General features: G+C 45.7%; 1 long non-coding RNA gene across 1 annotated transcript in view; it reads left to right on the plus strand.

Annotated features, from left to right (window-relative positions):
* Positions 1 to 22,815, plus strand: part of LOC147112129 (uncharacterized) — a 46,650-nt gene that overhangs the window by 2,137 nt on the left and 21,698 nt on the right. The window lies entirely within an intron of this gene.

Raw genomic sequence — 22,815 nt, forward strand, 5'->3', positions numbered from 1 at the left:
ATTAGTGAACCAGTTGGGTTTTTATGACAATCCGGTAGTTTCATGGTTACCATTACTGATGCTAGATTTTCATTCCAGATCTTTAGCATGCAGGTACAGCAAGTAATCAAAAAGGCAAATGGAATGTTGGCCTTTATTGCAAGGGTGTTGGAGTATAAAACCAGGGAAGTCCTGCTACAACTGTACAGTTTTGGTCTCCTTATTTAAGGAAGGATATACTTGCATTGGAGGCAGTTCAGAGACGATTCACTCGGTTGATTCCTAAGATGAGGGGGTTGACGTATGAGGAAAGGTTGAGCAGGTTGGGCCTATACTCATTGGAGTTTAGAAGAATGAGAGGTAATCTTATTGAAACATATATGATTCTGAGGGGGCTCGACAAGGTAGATGCAGAGAGGATGTTTCCCCTCGTGGGGAAATCTAGAACTCGGGGGCATAGTTTCAGAATAAAGGGTCGCCCTTTTAGAACTGAGATGAGGAGGAATTTCTTCTCTCAGAGGGTCGTAAATCTGTGGAATTCTCTGCCCCAGAGAGCCGTGGAGGCTGGGTCATTAAATACATTTAGGGTGGAGATAGACACATTTTTGCAAGATAAGGGAGTGAAGGGTTATGGGGAGCTGGCAGGGAAGTGGCTTTGAGCCCAAGATCAGCCATGATCTTATTGAATGGCGGAGCAGGCTCGAGGGGCCAAGTGGCCTATTCCTGCTTCTATTTCTTATGTTCTTTATTTAATTAACTGAATTTAAATTCCCCAGCTGCCATGGTGGGACTTGAACTCAGGATCATTAGTCCGGGCCTCTGGATTACTGGTCCAGTAACATAACCACTATGCCAAGTTTGAGCTTCACTTTCCCTGGTAAGGTTTTAATTGTGAAAAAATACTTTCAATTGGACACTAACACACATCCCATTTAATACGTTTATTTTAATTAACATTTTATAAGCTGCAGAATGTTAACTGCAAGACACGGCATCTCTCAATTGTTGTAAACACCGAACTGGTTCATTAATGTCCTTCAGCAAAGTGAACCTGCCACCCTACCCTACCCATGACTTTAGTCCAACACAAAATGAGTTCAAGTAGCATAAATCACAACAGCAGGTGTCATACCTGTCAGGTGTGGCTCAGTGGGTAGCACTCTCGCCTGAGTCAGATGGTTGTGGGTTCAAGCCCCACTCCAGAGACTTGAGCACAATAATCTAGGCTGACACTCCAGTGCAGTACTGATGGAGTGCTGCAGTGCCGTCTTTCGGATGAGACGTTAACCGAGGCCCCATCTGCCTTCTCAGGTGGACATAAAAGATCCCAGGGCACTATTTCAAAGAGCAGGGGAGTTATCCCCAGTGTCCTGGGGCCAATATTTATTCCTCAATCAACATCACTAAAAAAGACTATTTGGTCATTATCACATTGCGGTTTGTGGGATCTTGCTGTGTGAAAATTGGCTGCTGCATTTCCTACATTACAACAGTGACTACACTTCAAAAGTACTTCATTGGCTGTAAAGCGCTTTGGGACGTCCTGAGGTCGTGAAAGACACTATAAAAATGCTAGTCCTTCTTTAGCTGTGTGCCTGAAGGGGTTGTGTTTTTTTAAAATCGTAGTTTCTCATTCAAATAGATGGTGCAATAGTGCTGCCTGTTGGCAGGTTGTAGTGAGGATGAGAGGATACAAAAGCAAAAAAAGGCGATTCTGAGAAATTGCAGTTAAGGAAGTTGGCTCTTTTTGGAAAAGGAGAGTGATGATGGAATAAGTTTTCAAGTCTAACTAGCAAGCTGACAAAAATCGATCCATGCAAATTGTTCAATGTAGTTAAAAGTTATGAGCATAAAAGGAAATCAGGGAGAACTTTTTCCAAAGGGTAAGAGGATTGTGGAATTATCTGGTAGGCGCAAAGGGTTCATGAGCGAACTGGACACACTTCTGGAGAGAGAGAGGGATATGGTGAGAAGTCAAGTAGGTAGGCTTAATCTGTGAAAAGGTTTCCACAAAGAAAGAAAAGACAGACTTGAATTTTAACTTTGCAAAACACAGCTAAAATCCAATTAAGCATTTCGAATAAATGTTTCCAAGACCCTGGATTCTTGATCTAGCAGGGTAAAGTAGTTACCTAGATAACCAGAGGGCACAGATTTAAGGGAATTGTCAAAAGAACCAGAGGCGACATGAGGAAAAACTTTTTTACGCAGCGAGTGGTGAGGATTTGGAGTGCACTGGCTGATAGGGGGGTGGATAGAGATTCAACAGTAGCCTTTAAAAGGGAGCTGGGTAAATACTTGAAGGAGAAAACATTTGTAGGGATATGAGGAAAGAGCGAGGAGATTGGGACTAACTGGATTGCTCTTCGAAAGAGCCGGCGCAGACACAATTGGCCGAATGGCCTCCTTCTGTGCTGTACTATTCTATGATTCTATGTCTAGTACCTGCTGGAATTTAGTATCCGTGCAGCTCTTGTATTTAGCTTTGGTTCAGGCAAGCGAGAGTCAGGGTATCGAGTCCATGAGTTGGTCTGGTGGCATTTTTCTTTTTTAAAAATGGAAAAGATTTAGGAACTTGATTAGGTAATCTCAATAGACGAGTCAGAAGCTAAAAACCCAGTCAGACCTAAAGGAAGACTCTTGATTATCAGCCAATTTCCACTATCCTCCATGGATATCCCCTTCATGATGGCAAAGAGGAGTTCCGTTGTATATTTTTAAAAGCAGACTTTTGCTATCTCCTGTGCATTTTACAAATTTCCAGACAGCCCAGTCCACAGCTATTGGCGTATGGCAACCACAACAAAACATTCCTTCGTGCCTACTGGATTCTTTCTATATAATCTAATCTTTTACATTTAAAAACATGGTTTGCTCTACACAGCTTTATTTTATTTATATAATAAACAACATCTACAGCCCTCTGCCCAGCCGACCAGTTACCTTCCCCCCCCCCCCCCCCACCCAAGTGTAATCAGATTGGTTACTGCGAACAGAGAAAGACCCAAAACATTCTTAGGCGGGCTATGCAAACTGAGACATGGGTGTCTTAAAGCATGCTGGAATAACACTGGCCAGCAAGCACTGTTACTGGACTAGTAATCCAGAGGCCTGGACTAACGATCTGGAGACATGAGTTTAAATCCCACCACAGTAGCTGGGGAATTCAAATTCCTGCCTGCCTGAAATTTAACTCAAAGATGCTCGTCACTAGGAGCTGGAGGTGCAAAATACCAAACAGAAAAGACATGGACAGGAAAGGCCAGCATTTATTGCCCATCCCTAATTGCCCTTGAGTGGTGGTGAGCCACCTTATACAACTGAGTGGCTTGCTAAGCCATTTCAGAGGGCAGATAGATAAGAGTCAACCACAGACCAGAGAGGGACAGCTGGTTTCCTTCCCTGAAGGACATTAGTGAACTAGATGGGTTACAACAACAATCCAGTAGTTTCATGGTTTTTATTCCAGATTTTCTGAAATTATCTGAATTTAAAGTCCACAGCTGCCGTTGGGGGATTTGATCTCATGTCTCGGGATCATTAGTCCAGGTCTCTGGATTACTAGTCCAGTAACATAACCACTATGCTACTGTACCCCTTTGTATTGGTGGATGGAAACTGAACATACGATTTAAATTCTTAGAAACAAAAAAAAATTGGCTCAATTATACTCAACGATTCAGCATCCACAGCTCTTTGGGGTAGAGAATTTCACAGATTCACAACCCGACTAGGTTCAGTAGTGGTGGCTGAATAGGCCTCGGACATTCACTTTCTAACCTCGTACATGTGTAACTGTCTCCCAACAAGAACCAACAGCATCAGGAGAGAAAGACAGATGGGAGAAGTTTGGCAAAATAAAATCATTTTTAAAGTCGGAAGCATGATCCTTGTGATTATAGACCTGACAACATGACCTTTATAGTAGGATTTCTTTTTGAAGATGATTCAGAACTGGCAAATCTTACCTTAAAGTGGGAGTCCAAATTGTCATGTATGTACCTTTAAGGGGGAGAACTACTTTTTACAGCTCCTGTATCCTGTAGTACCGGCAGTGACCACACCTGTATATAAACCCTGAGTAGTGATCTGTACAGTCAGTTGCAGTTTGAACCCTCATTCAGTAAACACCTGTTGATCGTTCCCCGCAGTCTTTTGTCTGATTATTGAAGGACACAACATCAAGATACACGGATCTAACATTGGCGACGAGCAGATTCGAACCTACCTGCAACTCTGCATCACCTCCCAGGGATTCGCTCCTGGAGAAAAGTGGAAGGAGGTCGAGTGCAGAAGCACGGGCGTCGACCACGGGCAACCGCCCAGTCATCCAGCGGAGATTTGAGCATCGCAGGGGAGGCTGTCGAGAGCCAGGCTTCGCTTTCCAGTCATGGTGGCCCAGCGAAACGGGCTGGCAACAGGTACTGCGCAGACCCTTCCCGGACAGCGGCAGCTACAGCCGACCGAGCGGCACAGAAAAAGGCTGAGCAGCGTCGACGGGGGAGAGAGGGCAGAGCGCACAGGGCGCAGCCGGTGTTCAGGACCGAGCGGCGTCAACGGGGGAGAGAGACGAGAGAGAGAGCAGAGCGCAGCCGGTGTTCAAGGGCCGAGCAGCGTCAACGGGGGAGAGAGGCGCGCAGGAAAACGCGAGGCACTGCCATTGCCACGAGGACCGCAGAGAGCGGCATTGGCAGCAGCGCAGGAGCAGCGCACGAAACCCACAGGGCGTCGCCATTTGCCACAAGGACCGCCGAGAGCGGCATTGGCAGCAGCGCGGGAGACGCCATTTTAAGCCGCAGCGGGGAAGAAAGGAAAGCGCGGGAGAAGCCATTTTAAGCCGCAGCGGGGAAGAAAGGAAAGCGCGGGAGATGCCATTTTAAGCCAGTCTAACCACACCCAAAAATGCCAAAGAGTGGCAGTATCACAGCGTTCGACAATGAAGTCGAAGATTGGACGACATATGTCGAACGCATAGAAGTATACTGCAAGGCGAATGAAGTGCCAGAGGACAAGAAAGCGCTGGTATTGTTGAATTCAATGGGTGCAAAAACGTATGGCTTACTACGAAACCTAGTAACCCCAGAGAAGCCAGTAGAAAAGGATTTTGAAAACATAGTGTCAATCCTACAGGACCACTTAAACCCCACACCGCTGCTGATAGCAGAAAGATTTAAGTTTCACAAAAGGAACCAGCATAAAGATGAAAGTAATGCTGAGTATTTAACGGAACTGCGCAAGCTATCGAAACACTGCCAGTTTGGAACGGGACTAGCAGATACTTTAAGGGACAAGTTTGTGTGTGGGCTTCAAAGTGAAGGAACCCAGAAACGGCTTCTATCAGAAAAGGACCTTACGCTGGACAAGGCTTTCAGCATGGCAGTATCACACGAAGCAGCAACAAGGGGCGCTGCAGAGATACAACGGAGACCGCAAGAATATGGCACAAATGAAATGTCATACAGAACAGTGAAGTGCTCTCTCTGCGGCAGAACAACACATGACCATAATGATTGCTGGTTCAAGGACAAAGTGTGCAGACAGTGTGGAAAAGTAGGACACATAGCAAGAGTCTGCAGGTCGGGAAAGAAAACCAGCAGCAAGAAATCTCCACAGGAGAAGTACAAGAAGGTACATAAGGTGACGGAGAGTAGTTCAGACGAACAGAAGAGTGATACAGACTCCGGAAGCAAGGAGCTGGGTTGTCTGAAACTACATAATGTGATCAAAACGGAGGATCACCAAACTATCTGGGTCACGCTCAAGATAGCAGGAGTCCAAGTGAAAATGGAATTGGACACAGGATCAGCCCTAACAGTCATAAACCGAAGGGACTACAAGCGGCTATTCTCACATATACCCTTGAGAGATACAAAGATTGTCTTGAAGACGTACACGGGGCAAAAAGTCTACCCCAAAGGAAAAATAAGGGTGAACATTATATATAACGGCAAGGAAACACCAAAAATGGACCTATATGTATTGCCAGATGGAGGACCACCACTACTAGGATGTGAATGGATCCGGAAGATACAGCTAGATTGGCATTCCATACAAGCACTGACTGTAGATGCCAAAAAGGATGACGACGTCACACCTGGACGACTGTCAAAAATGCTAACTGACGCACAAGAAGTGTTCCAGCAGGGACTCGGAACACTAAAAGGCATAACAGCGACGATCAAAATAGAGGAAAATGCAAGCCCAAAGTTTTTTAAGGCCAGACCGGTACCTTATGCGATCCGCCCAGCCGTCGAAGCAGAGCTGGAAGGTTTGGAACGTTCAGGAGTACTGTCCAAAGTGGACTGGAGCGAGTGGGCTACACCCATCGTTCCTGTAATGAAGAGGTCGTTGAGTAATACGCCTGGGGAACCAAAGAAGGTTCGCATCTGTGGGGACTTTAAGGTGACAGTGAACCCAGTCCTTCACACTGTACAATATCCGCTTCCGCGGATTTAAGATATTTTCGCCTCGCTATCTGGAGGGAAACGCTTCACTAAGATTGATCTGGCCCAGGCGTACCTGCAAATGGAGGTAGAAGAAGCCTCGAAACAGTACCTCACGATCAACACTCATAAAGGTCTCTACCAATACAACTGGCTGGTGTTCGGGGTAGCATCAGCTCCGGCTATTTGGCAAAGGGCAATGGAACAAATCCTGCAAGGGATTCCAGGGACCCAGTGTTATTTGGACGACATCCTGGTCATGGGCGAAAATGACAGTGATCACCTCGCCAACCTGGAGCAGGTGCTCACTAGATTGAAGGAATATGGGCTCCGAGCTAATCGCCACACATGCGAGTTTTTCCAGAAGCAGATCTCGTATTGTGGCCACGTTATTGATAAAGAGGGGTTACATAAGTCCCCTGAAAAGATTGAGGCAGTAGTCAAGGCTCCAGCACCGGAAAATGTGTCACAACTGAGGTCGTTCCTCGGGCTGGTGAACTACTACCATAAGTTCTTGCCGAATTTGTCTACCATACTACACCCACTGAACACCCTACTGCAAACGGGGGTACCATGGAAGTGGAGTGATGAATGTAAACGAGCTTTCCAGAAGAGCAAAGCATTGATCACATCAAAAGAGGTGTTGGCTCATTTCAACCCAGCACTACCAATTCGGTTGGCGTGTGATGCATCACCCTATGGCATTGGAGCGGTGCTGTCGCACAAATTCCCGGACGGCTCGGAGAGGCCAGTAGCCTTTGCGTCTCGGTCACTAACCTCAGCCGAGCGTAACTACGCCCAGATTGACAGGGAGGCCCTCAGCCTAGTGTGGGGAGTGAAAAAGTTCAATCACTATCTGCACGGGCAGAAGTTCACCTTGCTGACTGACCACCAACCACTTGTCTCCATCTTTAATCCAAAGAAGGGCGTTCCGGTGATGACTGCACAACGGCTACAAAGATGGTCCCTTTTTCTAGGGGCGCACCAATATGAAATCGAGTATAAGGGCACGAAACAGCATGGAAACGCTGATGGGCTATCACGCCTGCCACTGCCTACTGCGAAGGAAGCACCAGCAGTGGATCCTGTCGAAATATTTCATTCGACTATAATTGAATGCTTGCCAGTAACTAACGCTGGTATAGAGAAGGAGAGCCGAAATGACCCGACACTGTCTCGGGTATATGATTTGACGGTGAAGGGATGGCCAGCACATGGCGACTCACTGTTGCCAGCATTCTCATCCAGAAGAGAACAGCTGTCAGTGTGCCAGGGGACCTTGATGTGTGGATCCCGAGTGGTAATTCCACCCAAGTTAAGGGAGAGAGTGCTCAATGAGCTTCACGAAGGTCATCTGGGAGGGGTGAAAATGAAAAGCCTTACTAGGGCTTATGTGTGGTGGCCGGGGATCGATCAGCAAATCGAGGACCTGACAAAGAGCTGCTCGGGATGCCAGAAGGTCCAAAATGCACCACCACATGCCCCTCTACACCCATGGGAGTGGCCCTCATCTCCATGGCAACGGGTGCATATTGATTTTGCTGGTCCATTCATGCACTCAATGTTTTTAATAGCCGTGGATGCGCACTCAAAATGGCCTGAGGTGATCAAAATGTCCTCCACCACCACGGAGAAAACTATTGCAGTCCTACGGACCATTTTTGCCAGGAACGGCTTGCCAGAGCAGATTTGCTCTGATAACGGACCACAGTTTGTGTCCGAAGAGTTTCGAAGATTTATGAAAAGGAATGGGGTAAGGCATTACACATCCGCCCCGTATCATCCAGCCACAAATGGATTGGCTGAGAGGTTCGTACAAACCTTTAAAAAAGCAGTAAAGGCCATGTGCGATGACGACATTCCACTGCAGCATAAGGTGGACAATTTCCTGTTAGCCTACAGAAATGCGACACATGCAGTCACCAACCAGGCCCCGGCCATGATGTTCTTTAACCGAAGGTTGAGATCTCGTCTGGATTTGCTCAGACCAAATGTACGAAGAGATGTTGAGAGTAAGCAATTCCAGCACATCAATGAGAAGCCGACAAGGAGCTTCAATGTAGGGCAACCAGTCTTGGCCCGCGACTACCGAACAGAGAAATGGCAACCAGGAACGATATGCACACGGCAGGGGCCACTAATGTACACAGTGGATGTTGGGGAGAACATTGTGAGACGCCATGTTGACCAGATCCTAGAGTCACAGGAACGAGTCAACCCCATGTCTCAGCCATACGTACCTGGTGAGGAACCCGAAGTACAGGTCGCATCTACCTCAGAAACAATAGCATTGGAAGCTGATGAATCAACTGACGACAAGGTGTTAGAATCGCCTCCGCACCAAGAGCGAGACACTTGGGAAAGGCGTTATCCAGAAAGAATCAGGAAGCCTCCCCAAAGACTGAATTTATAAATAGACAATTTTCAGTTAATGTTGCATGTTAAAAGTGTTAATTGTAATTAGTTTGATATTTAATTGTTAAATGAGTGTTATGGTACTGTTAATCTAAAAGGGGAGGAATTGTAATGTATGTACCTTTAAGGGGAAGAACTACTTTTTACAGCTCCTGTATCCTGTAGTACCGGCAGTGACCACACCTGTATATAAACCCTGAGTAGTGATCTGTACAGTCAGTTGCAGTTTGAACCCTCATTCAGTAAACACCTGTTGATCGTTCCCCGCAGTCTTTTGTCTGATTATTGAAGAACACAACATTTAGATACACGGATCTAACACAAATCGATGCAGATTACAGGGCAACATGATAGAAGGGTTTAATATTATGAAAGGATGAGACAGGGAAGATAGAAGCAGACAGTTTCCAGTAGTTGAGGGGGTCAAGAACAAAAGGTCATCGATTAAATGTAAAAAAAATCAAACAGAGAGCAGGAGAAAGAACCGTGAAGCTGTGCAATACACTTCCAGAGTTAATGATTTAGTCAGAAGCAATGTCAACATTCAAGATTAAATTGGAGGGCTGGATGAAGGAAAAGGGGTTGGGGGGGGTAAGAAGGCATACGGGATACTTGCCTTTATTAGCTGAGGCATAGAATATAAGAGCAAGGAGGTTATGCTTGAACTGTATAAAACACTAGTTAGGCCACAGCTAGAGTACTGCGTGCAGTTCTGGTCACCACATTACAGGAATGATGTGATTGCACTAGAGAGGGTACAGAGGAGATTTATGAGGATGTTGCCTGGGCTGGGGATTTTAGCTATGAGGAAAGACTGGATAGGCTGGGGTTGTTTTCTTTGGCACAAAGGAGGCTAAGGGGAGACCTAATTGAGGTGTATAAAATTATGAGGGGCCTAGATAGAGTGGATCGGAAGGACCTGTTTCCCTTAGCAGAGAGGTCAATAACCAGGGGAAATAGATTTAAAGTAATTGGTCGGAGGTTTAGAGGGGAGTTGAGGAGAACTTTTTTCACCCAGAGGGTGGTGGGGGTCTGGAACTCACTGCCTGAAAGGGTGGTAGAGGCAGAAACCCTCATCACATTTAAACAGTACTTGGATATGCACTTGAAGTGCCGTAACCTACAGGGCTACGGACCAAGAGCTGGAAAGTGGGATTAGGCTGGGTTAGGCTTTTTGTCGGCCGGCACGGACAAGATGGGCCGAATGGCCTCCTTCTGCGCCGTAAACTTCTATGATTCTATGCATTTGGAGCATTGCTGCTGCAATATCCCATTTTGTAAAATGGTTGATTAAATAACCTGCAAGTGGTTCTCAGTTCAACCAGATAGCAATCTTTCAGTAATTCAAACTCTGAATTCAAATACTTCACCTTGCGCTTTGTTCTCAATAGCCCCATTAAAACATCTTCATCCCCCACCCCCGTCAATTCCCACTTTTCTTACAAGGGGAAATGTGGACACCGAGCAACGTACTCGGAGATGTTCTTCTCTGGGAGGTGCGCTATATAACTGCAAGTTACTGATTTACTTTCTGCGGCGATACTCTTGAAAGAGCCTTTTGTATTCTGGGATTTAGTGCAGTGTAATTTCCCTTCTGTTTCAATTGTATGTATTTTTAACGTGATCAGCTGTGGCCTTTTCCCCTTGCAAGTTGGAAGCATTTTACAATTGGATTAAAAGTACAGGTAAACAAAAATGAAATCTGGTTATTTGAATAATTCCTCAGCTACAACCACCAAAAAATCCCTGATTTTCAGAGGTATACTTATATCACAAGAAAAAGCCCCAATCAGCCCAATCCTATTAAAGAACACGTAGAACATTGCTCCATTATGGATTTTACCCCTTCCAGTTAATCTCCTGAGGAAACAGTATAGAGTGGGACAATCAGAGAAGAGTTTTTACCAAGCCATCATCACACCCCTCTGGGAGATGGAAGCCAAAGTGCACAGAATGCACAGCTACTGGAGTCTGTTCAGTACCACCAATTCACTCTATTATCCCTCAACAGTGTGATGGAATACTCTCCACTTGCCTGGATGAGTGCAGCTCCAACAACACTCAAGAAGCTCGACACCATCCAGGACAAAGCAGCCCGCTTGATTGGCACCCCATCCACCACCTTAAACATTCACTCCCTCCACCACCGGCGCACCGTGGCTGCAGTGTGTACCATCTACAAGATGCGCTGCAGCAACTCACCAAGGCTTCTTCGGCAGCACTTCCCAAACCCACGACCTCTACCACCTAGAAGGACAAGGGCAGCAGGCGCATGGGAACACCACCACCTCCAAGTTCCCCTCAAAGTCAGACACCATCCTGACTTGGAAATATATCGGCCGTTCCTTCATGGTCGCTGGGTCAAAATCCTGGAACTCCCTCCCTAACAGCGCTGTGGGAGCACCTTCACCACACGGACTGCAGCGGTTCAAGGTGGCAGCTCACCACCACCTTCTCAAGGGGCAATTAAGGATGGGCAATAAATGCTGGCCTGGCCAGTGACGCCCACATCCCATGAACGAATAGAATAAAGTGCGACTCTCAGATACTCAACAAGGTCAACCGTTCCCGATTTCTTACCAACTCACTAGCATGAAGTGTTGACAGCAAATGCTGCTATAGTTCACCATATCATCCACAACCCTGCATAACATTCAACTAGCCACATCATAGTCGGATGCGTCTCAACAGCTTTCAAACTGGACAGAGACAGTGCGCTTCAAATCTTCACCTATGGTGCCCTTCGTGACAATGCTAAATGTCCGTGCGGACAAATACAAACCATGCCCCACGCCGTTGATGAGCACTAACGAAGTAGCCTATGCGCTTTGCACGCTGGTGATGACAGTGCTGTAAGATGACTGGAATTTATAAGCCGAGTCTGCATACGCTAAATACGTTTCAACACTAGATCGGTCAACTTTTATTCATTAATTAGAAATGGCACTCACTCATTTTAATTTAAAACCACAACCTATCTTTGACATTTGTCACTCTTCAAAAATAAACATAATTGCATTCATTTAAATAGGTTTTCAACCTGCCTTCTAGATCTTCCCAACATTTCCTCAACGTTAACAGCTTGCAACAGAATGCAACAAATTATTTTTAAAAGAAATTAGAAGACTGCCTGCTGCTAGAATAGCTAAATATTACAAACTATGCCAACAACAATAACTTGCATTTATATAGCGCAACTACTGGTACTTATTGGTGCTACTTGATCAAAATTCAAAAGATAACTCTGGAACTAACCCAAGTGACTTCCCCCACAATAAATGTTATGTTTGTATGTTTCGGGTACTCTGCCATTCCATGGAAGACCAAAACTAGGATCCATAAATATAAGATTGTCACTAATAAATCCAATAGGGAATTCAGGAGAAACTTCTTTACCCAGAGAGTGGTGAGAAAATGGAACTCGCTACCACAGGGAGTGGTTGAGGCAAATAGCATAGATGCATTTAAGAGGAAGCTAGATAAACATGAGGGAGAAAGGAATAGAAGGTTAAGCTGGTGTAGGTAGATGAAGAGGGGTGGGTGGAGGCTTGTGTGGAGCATAAACCAGCTGGGCTGAATGGCCTGTTTCTGTACAGTACATTCTATGTTATATAATGGGCTGGACATTGCGGTCGGAGGCATCCCACGGGCGAATGCCTCCGAACCGCAAGTAAACTCCACACCTACTTGGTGCCTCCGTACCTTCGGACTCTTGTGCTCCTGGGCCTGCGGGCATATGCCTGCGTAAAGGCCCACATATCCCAGGGGCACACACGGTTCACAAGCGTCCCTGGAATAATGTGGGCCAGCCCAACCAATCACAAATCAAGGAGGGAAGAGAGAAAACAGGGAACTACAGACCGGTTAGCCTAACATCAGTAGGAAACATAGAAACATAGAAGATAGGAGCAGGAGTAGGCCATTCGGCCCTTCGAGCCTGCTCCGCCATTCAATGAGATCATGGCTGATCATCCAAATTCAGTACCCTGTCCCTGCCTTCTCCCCATATCCCTTGATCCCTTTAGCCTTAAGAAATATATCCAACTCTTTCTTGAATATATTTAATGAACTGGCCTCCACCACCCTCTGTGGCAGAGAATTCCACAGGTTCACTACTCCCTGGGTGAAGAAATTCCTCCTCATTTCAGTCCTGAATGGCTTACCCCTTATCCTTAGACTATGACCCCTGGTTCTGGACTCCCCGGCCATCAGAAACATCCTTCCTGCATCTAGTCTGTCCAGGCCTGACAGAATTTTATAGGTTTCGATGAGATCCCCTCTCAATCTTCTAAACTCCAGTGAGTATAAGCCCAATCGACACAATCTCTCCTCATACGTCATTCTTGCCATCCCAGGTATCAGCCTGGTGAATCTTCGCTGCACTCCCTCCATGGCAAGAACGTCCTTCCTCAGGTAAGGTGACCAAAACTGCACACAATACTCAAGGTGTGGTCTCACCAAGGCCCTGTACAACTGTAGCAAGACATCCTTGTTCCTGTACTCGAACCCTCTTGCTACGAAGGCCAACATACCATTTGCCTTCTTAACCGCCTGCTGCACCTGCATGCTTACCTTCAGCGACTGGTGCACAAGAACACCCAGGTCTCTTTGCACTTCCCCTTCTCCCAATCTATTGCCATTCAAATAATAATCTGCCTTCCTGTTTTTGCCACCAAAGTGGATAACCTCACATTTATCCACATTATAGTGCATTTGCCATGTTTCTGCCCAATCACCCAACCTGTCCAAATCGTACTGGAGTTTCACAACATCCTCCTCACAGCTTACCCTCCCACCCAGCTTTGTCTCGTCTGCAAATTTGCAGATATTACATCCAATTCCCTCGTCCAGATCATTAATATATATTGTGAACAGCTGGGGTCCTAGGACCGATCCTTGCGGTACCCCACTAGTCACTGCCTGCCACTCGGAAAACGACCCGTTTATTCCAACTCTTTGCTTCCTGCCCGCCAACCAGTTCTCTATCCAAGTCAATACCTTGCCCCCAATCCCATGTGCCTTAATTTTGCACGCTAATCTCTTATGTGGGACCTTATCGAAAGCCTTCTGAAAGTCCAAATACATCACATCCACTGGTTCTCCCTTATCTATTTTACCAGTTACATTGTCAAAAAATTCCAGTAGATTAGTCAAGCATGATTTACCTTTTGTAAATCCATGTTGACTTTGTCCGATCCTGTCACTGCTTTCCAAGTGCTCTGCTATTACATCTTTTATAATAGATTCTAGCATTTTCCCCACTATCGATGTCAGGCTTACCGGTCTATAATTCCCCGCTTTTTCTCTACCACCTTTTTTGAATAGTGGGGTAACATTAGCTACCCTCCAATCCATGGGTACTGTTCCAGAGTCTATCGAGTTCTGGAAGATGACCAGCAATGCATCTACTATTTCTAGGGCCACTTCCTTAAGTACCCTGGGATGTAGATTATCAGGCCCTGGGGATTTATCGGCCTTCAGTCCCATCAATTTTCCTAACACCATTTCCCTACAAATACTGATTTCTTCTTTCAGTTCCACCCTTTCATCAGACCCTATGTTCCCCGGCATCTCTGGGAGGTTGTGTCCTCCTTTGTGAAGACAGAACCAAAGTATGAATTTAGTTGGTCTGCCATTCCCCCGATTCTGACTGCAAGGGACCTACGCTTGACTTCACCAATCTTTTTCTCGAGAGCTACAAAGAGTTGCTGAGCTGCACACTGAGAGCCATTTGACCACTGAGCCAGCGCAGGCAGACGAACTTCAGCCTTCTGACCATCACCTTGCTGTTGGTGAGCCTTAACAACGGGAAAACTTCCTGTGGGCACTTATTATGGGGACTGCATTGGAGGGGAGCGTCCTGCTGCTGAATCATCGGGGAAGGGCACAGAGAAACATGGAGAGAAGGGCAGGCATGGCCAGACGGAGGAGGGCCAACAGACGTCGCCACACCAGACCTTACGCTGGCAGGGTTTTCCGACAGCAGTTTTCCTACATGGACATGTCGGAGGAGCAGTGTATCAGAAGGCTGCGCTTTACAAAGGAGGTGGTGACTGAGCTGTGCCAGCTGCTTCAGCCAGATCTGCAGCCTCAGAGAAGGTGCAGGACATCTCTGTCGGTGGCTGAGAAGATGCCTGCTGCCCTGAACTTCTATGCGTGCGGCTCTTCTCAGGCTGCGCGTCAGAGGCTGATCAGAAGTAGCTTCTAGGCCCCTCTCATGGAATGCTTGCTGCCATTCCAAGAACAGGAATGGAACCGGTCTGATACCCCCAAGCCTGTGAAGGGCAAGATGCATGTAAATAGCAGACATGGCCATTGTAAATGAAGAAAGTGTTTTATTACACAAATTAAGGTTCCTTCAAACATGAGAAGGCAATGGCAACAGAAAGCAAAACTAATACACTGACACATAACTGCCTCTCACACCCGGGAGACTGTCCAAAACATAAATCACATTCCGACCATCTTCCTTGGCCTTGATTCCACTGCGCCAACCAAAGCATCCAATGCCCCATCAGTGAAGCGTTCCGCCCTCTGCCTCACCCTTTCCATGTCCTGCTAGGCGGGTGCACCACAGGTAGGCTCCCACCGATTTGAAGGACTACAAGGCAGTGAGTGTGTCTGGTGAACCTAATTGACCCGCCCCTTTAAGAGCTGTCCGGCGCCAGTGTGTCTCGGGGTCAGTGATTATTGAGAGCACCTGTGCTGCGCCTGGCCGCCGCGAAATTGGGTTGCGCTGCCGGGTTAGCGCCTTAGGAGTCCCGTGCAGCGCCTGATTTAACGCCGCAATCACCATCAGGGGCGCAATGGCGCTAAAGTTAGCGCTTCACCAGGACTAGCGCCCCAAACGGGGCAATACCGAATTTCTAGCCCTGATGTCTTTTATCCTGCTTCTTGGGCAATGTACTTGATACTTGTGAGGATAAGGATAAAGACTGTCTGAAGGACAACCAGAATGCGGACCGTGGCACTTTGGAGCAGCAGGCTGTCCTAAGGGGGGAGGAGCAGAGGAAGTGTAATGTAGTAGTTGTAGGGGATTCTATAATTAGGGGGACAGATATCATCCTTTGTAAGCAAGATCAAGAGTCTCACATGGTATGTTGCCTATCTGGTGTCTGGGTGAGAGACATCTCGAAGAGGTTTGAAAGGATATTGGAGAGGGAGGAGGAGGAGGATCCAGTCATTGTGGTCCATGTTGGGACCAACAACATAGGGAAGAATAGGCAAGAGGTCCTGTTTGGGGAGTACCAGGAACTAGGAGCTAAATTAAAGAACAGGACCTCAAGGGTTATAATCTTTGGATTATTACCTGAGCCACGTGCAAATTGGCGTAGGGATAAGTTGATTAGGCAAGTGAACACGTGGCTAAAGGAGTGGTGTGGTAAGAGGGGTTCCATTTCATGGGGCACTGGCACCAGTATTGGGACAGAAAGGAACTGTACCACTGGGATGGGCTCCAACTGAACCGGTCTGGCACCAGGGTCCTAGCGGAAAGGATAAATAGGGCAATCACAAGAACTTTAAACGGGGGGAGGGCTCAGGTGGAAATTGTAGTACAAATCGTAGTTCAAAAACAAATGAAAGGGGAGAGACTGGAGTAATAGTCATAAATTGTGCTTTAGGCACTACAGGTAAAGGAAAAACTAAAAGATGTAAAGCGATTAAACCGGGAGAGGGAAATAAACATGTGAATAAAACATCAGAGCTGAAGGACAGGTTAGGGTGTGTGGCCCAAATAAGCCTTCTTTATACAAACACATGAAGTACAAGGAATAAATTGAATTAACTGCAGGCACAAATTTAAATTGGAGGGTATGACATTGTAGCCATTACTGAGACATGGCTGCAAGACAGTCAGCTAAATATACCAGGTTATAAGGTCTACAGGAAAGATAGGGAAAATGGCAGAGGGGTAGGAGTAGCCTTAGTGATTAAGGCTGAAATCACTTCAATGATAAGAGGGGATATAAAGTGAGGTAAGCAGGTAGTGGAGACTTTATGGGTAGAATTAAGAAATAGGAAAGGATTTAAGACTGTAGTGGGAGTTGTGTATAGACCCCCTGGTAGCAGCCGTGACGTGCTAGATTGTATAAATGCAGAGATTAGACAAGCATGTAGTAAAGGCAGAATGGTTTTAATGGGGGATTTTTGGGATAAGCAGACTGGCACCTGTCAGAAACGTAGTGAAATTCTAGTGTGTCTGGGATCATTTTCTACAACAATATGTCCTAGAGGCAACAAGGGGACAAGCCGGGTCAGATTTAGTAATGAGTAATAAGCCTGATTTAGTTAACAGCCTAACTGTGCGTGAACATTTATCCAATAGTGATCATAACATGATCGAGTTCAACGTAGCGTTTGAAAGGAAGAAATGTGAAATCGCTACCAAGATTCTAGGCTTAGGTAAGGCTGACTTCAACAGGATGAGGCAGAGACTGTCCAATGTAAACTGGACAAATCTCTTAATGGGTAAAATGACAGGAGATCAGTGGGAGATGTTTAAAAAAGAATTTAAAAGCCGTGGACGACTAAAGAGGTAAGGGACAGCATAAAACTAAAAGAAAAGCATACAAAAATGCAAAAAATAGAATAGATCCTGGCGAATGGGATAGCTACAAAGAACAGCAAAGGGTCACAAAACAGATAGTAAGAACTACAAAAAGGGAGTATGAAAAGAAACTTGTAAGAGATATCAAAATTAATACAAAGAATTTTTACAATTACATTAGGAAAAAGAGGGCAGTCAGGAGCAATGTTGCCCATTAAAAACTGAAAGTGGTGAGATTGTCAATGATAGTAAGGAAATGGTGGACATGCTGAATAATTACTTTGCGTCAGTATTTACAGTAGATGGAGGAGGATAGCATTCTGGAAATCCCAAGGAAACTAATATTGAATCGGGGACAAGGACTCAATAAAATTAACGTAAGTAAAATAACAGTAATGAAGAAAATAATGGCACTAAAGAGTGACAAATCCCCAGGACCAGATGGTTTCCATCCCAGGGTTTTAAAGGAAGTCGGTGAGCACATTGCAGATGCCCTAACTATAATCTTCCAAAGTTATCTAGATTCAGGAACCGTCCCTTTAGATTGGAAAATTGTGCATGTGCATATTTAAGAATGGCGAGAGGGGGAAACCAGGGAACTATAGACCAGTTAGCCTAACATCTGTTGTTGAGAAATTGCTAGAGTCTATAATTAAGGATAGAGTGACTGAACACTCGCAAATTGATCAGAGAGTACCAGGATGGATTGGTGAAAGGTAGGTCATGCCTGACAAAGCTTTTGAGGAGGTGACTAAAGTAGTGGACAGGGGAATGTCTAAGGATGTTACTTATATGGACTTCCAGAAGGCATTTGATAAAGTTCCACATAAGAGACTGTTATCTAAGGTAGAAGCCCACAGAATTGAAGGCAAATTATTGACCTGATTAGGAAATTGGCTGAGCAGCAAGAGACAGAGAGTAGGGATAATGGGTAGGTACTCAAACTGGCAGGGTGTGACTAGTGGTGTCCCGTAGGGATCTATGTTGGAGCCTCAACTATTCACAGTATGTATTTATTAACGACTTAGATGATGGCATAGAAAGTCATATATACAAATTTGCCAATGACACAAAGATAGGTGGCATTGTAGGCAGTGTAGATGAAAGCATAAAAATACAAAGGGATATCGATAGATTAAGTGAATGGGCAAAACTGTGGCAAATGAATTTCAATGTAAGCAAATGTGATGTCATCCACTTTGGACCTAAAAAGGATAGAACAGGGTACTTTCCAAATGGTGAGAGGCTAAAAACAGTGGAGGTCCAAAGAGACTTGGGGGCCCAGGTACATAGATCATTAAAATGTCATGAACAGGTACAGAAAATAATCAAAAAGGCTAATGGAATGCTGGCCTTTATATCTAGAGGACTAGAATACAAGGGGGTAGAAGTTATGCTGCAGCTATACAAAGCCCTGGTTAGACCACACCTGGAGCACTGTGAGCAGTTCTGGGCACCACACCTTGGCCATGGAGGGAGTGCAGCGCAGGTTTACCAGAATGATACCCGGAGGTCAAGGGTTAAATTACAAGGAGAGATTACACAAATTAGGGTTGTATTCCCTAGAATTTAGAACGTTAAGGGGTGATCTGATCGAAGTTTTGTCTCCATTTCGCAACTGCGCCCAATTGCAAGACTGAAATCAGGAGCTCAGTGTGTGGGAAAAATGACAAGCATGGAAAACTGTGAACCATTTCCTTCGAGTAGTCCTCAACACTAGTTGGGATTACGGTCATACCTAAAACAATAGTAAACAACACGGATATATAACCTTCCTCACTTTGAACGTAGTTCACCCTCCACATACAAGTGAATATTCCATGGGCTCAGCAACAATACCATGGACTAGTTCTCTAAGAGACTGACATATAGCGACCACCTTGGTCAGATGCTCATCCCCACATAATAATAATAATAATAATAATAATAATCAACTTTTATTGTCATTGTTAGTGCACAAGTGCAGTACAACGAAATGTAGGCTTGCGGCTCCTGAGAGTGTACACTTAGATTAAGACATTTAAACATTCAACATTCATTTGGCTTGTAATACATTAACATAAACATAATAAAGTGCATTGGCAGATGTGCAGGCTTTAGAGTTTATTTGTGGAGTTCAGTAGGATGACAGCCCTGGGAAAGAAGCTGTTCCTAAATCTGGTCGTTCGGGTGCGAATACATCTGTAGCGTCTCCCAGATGGCAGGGGGGCGAACAGACTGTGGCTGGGGTGGGTAGGGTCTTTGATGATGGTCAGTGACCTCCGTAAACAGCGTTTCTGGTAGATGTGCTCTATGGTCGGTAGCCGGGTGCCGGTAATGCGTTGGGCAGTTTTGACTACCCGCTGCAGGGCTTTCCGGTCATAGGAGCTACAGCTGCCATTCAATACTGTGATACAGTTCGTCAGGATGCTCTCTATTGTGCAGTGGTAAAAGTTAGAGAGGATCAGGGGTGACAGGTTACATCCCTTCAGCCTCCTTAGGAAATATAGGCGCTGCTGGGCCTTCTTCACCAAAGAGGAGGTATTGAGGGACCAGGAGAGGTCTTCCGTGATGTGGACTCCGAGGAACTTAAAGCTGTCCACCCTTTCCACCACAGCCCCATGGATGTGGATGGGGGTGTGACTTCCGCCTTTAGACTTCCTGAAGTCCACAATGATTTCCTTGGTTTTCTTGATGTTAAGGGCCAGGTTGTTATCGGCGCACCACTTCACGAGATGCTGGACCTCCTCCCTGTAGGCTGACTCATCATTGTTGGTGATCTGGCCTACCTTATCTGCCAATTCAATCAGATACATGCTTCCTCCGTGCTGTTCTCCAGCTGGCCTTAACACTGCCACATCTCATCTATATGGAATGGTGTTAGACCAGATGTTCCTTTCCCTACTGAGCCATCAGGGAAAATGCAACCCCCAGAAAATTAATAAGCAGCAAGGCGCACATGAGCAGAAGGAGCTTTGTGGGTTGCAGTAAAATGAACAAGGGAGATCACACCTACACCAGGTAATGTAACATCCATTCAACGCCACATCAAATGAATTTTATCGAAGCAGTACAAAATCATGGAGCTGGAAGACTCTATGGCAGTGTTAAGGCCAGCTGGAGAACAGCACGGAGGAAGCATGTGTCTGCTTCAATTGGCAGATAAGATGATAATCCTCATTATGTAAGTTACTCCATGTAGCTACTTTGCAGATGATGTCAAGGAAAACCCTCGGCATATGGGTCGAAGAGGTTTGACTTTCCACGTGCCTTTTGAGAACCCAAATACCACTGGGTACTCACCAACTGAACTCCCCGGCCCAGAGAAAGGCAACAAGCCCCAACTGCTGCTACATACATTCAACCAGCTGAGAGACAATAACTCAAAACATGCCTATTTTCCAACAGGAGTCACTGGCTAGAGATCAGAAGTGGGAACCTGGGTGATGCTTCACCTTTCGAGCATGAGCACGGAGACCAGATGCACTGTCCTTGTTAAGATCAGATAACACAGCACTTACTGGGAATCGAATCTCAAACCTTTTAGTTCTATATAGCCAGAGCTGTATCACGTAGTGACTTTACTAGGAATTGGGGAGCTTATTACCCATTAAACATGATCAATAGAAAATAAAAGACTTGCATTTATATAGCACCCTTCACGACCTCAGGACACCCTAATATGATAATGACCAGATACTCTGTCTTAGTAACATTGGTTGAGGGATAAATATTGGCCCAGGACACTGGGGAGAACTCCCCTGCTCATCTCCATATAGTGCCATGGGATCTTTTACGTCCACCTGAGGGGGCAGACGGGGCCGCGGTTTATTGTCTCGTCTGAAAGATGGCACCTCTGACAGTGCAGCACTCCCTCAGCACTGCACTGAACTGTCAGCCTATATTTTGTGCTCAAGTCTCTGGAGTGGGGCTGGAACCCATGACTTTCTGACTCAGAGGCGAGACAGCTACCACTGAGATTTAGGTGTCCTCGTACAGGAAACAGAGTCAGCAAGCAGGTACAGCAAGCAATTAGGAAGGCAAATGGCATGTTGGCCTTTATTGCAAGGGGGTTGGAATACAAGAGTAAGGCAGTCTTGATACAGTTGTATAGGGCTTTGGTGAGACCACACCTGGAGTACTGGGCACAGTTTTGGTCTCCAGATCTGAGGAAGAATATACTTGCCTTAGAGGTGCAATGAAGGTTCACTAGATTGATTCCTGGGATGAGAGTGTTGTCCTATGATGAGAGATTGTGTAGAATGAGCCTATACTCGCTGGAGTTTAGAAGAATGAGAGGTGATCTCATTGAATTATAAGATTTTGAGGGGTATTGACAGGGTTCATGCCGAGAGGTTGTTTTCCCTGGCTGAAGAGTCTAGAACTAGGGGGCATAGTCTCAGGATAAGGGGTTGGCCATTTAAGACTGAGATCAGGAGGAATTTCTTCACTTAGTGGGTTGTGAATCTTTGGAATTCTCTGCCCCAAAGGGCTGTGGATGCTGGATCGTTGAGTATATTCAAGGCTGAGATCGATAGATTTTTGGACTCGAGGGGAATCAAGGGATATGGAGATCGGGCGGGAAAGTGGAGTTGAGGTCGATGATCAGCCATGATCTTATTGAATGGCGGAGCAGGCTCGAGTGGCTGTATAGCCTACTCCTGCTCCTAATTCTTATGTTCTTATAGCCACAGCTGACATCTATGATGGCACTCAGTCAATCCCATTTGTTATTTCAGGCCACTTGTTGGGAGTGTGCAATGTGGATAGCACATGTAAGCTCTCTTTCCAATTTATTCCAGTGTTTACAGATGTGAGGAAATTCCTCCACATGTTGATCAATGGGCTCGAGTCATCCTCAGCTCTCAAGTCAAATTCAGCTGATCTAAGGCAGACAGTTGAAGAAGGTAGTAAGTGAAAACATCTGGAAGAATTTTTTCTTGCCGCACTGAAGATTGGAATAAAGTGATGACCGAGCTCATCCTAACATATACTGCACACGTGCCTTACAGACAGACATGTTTTGCAGCAACATCTGTATATTGTTCATGTCTATTTCTTAAACTGGCTGAAATCTGCTCCAAGAAAGGCATAAAGTGAGTGTTCAACAAGTGAGCAATGCGTTTGCTGCCCAGTGAGGTACAGCTATTTCCACCCATCTCCTCCCCCGTTTGTGATTGCAGGAATCTTCACTTACTTGTCTATGGCGTCAGTTATGCCTTCCTTCTCTTTCTCCTTTCTTGGTTAAGCTCCTCCTCGGTCAGATGATTAAATGGTCCTGTAAGCTCTGTACGTTTAAAAAGAACCAACCAAAACATTTAAAGTCTGAAGAGAGTACATCCTGTAAACAACAACTACTACAATGTGATTATTCTTAAGTCTAATGTTACTGAGTTCTGGGGCATGAGGTGGCTACTCCTTCACTGAACTCTCGCCAGTAATCTACAAACA

Source organism: Somniosus microcephalus, chromosome 10 (genome assembly GCF_052327205.1).
Source record: "Somniosus microcephalus isolate GS21.2 chromosome 10, FLI_Smic_1.0, whole genome shotgun sequence".
In the NCBI taxonomy this organism is placed as follows: Eukaryota; Metazoa; Chordata; class Chondrichthyes; order Squaliformes; family Somniosidae; genus Somniosus; species Somniosus microcephalus.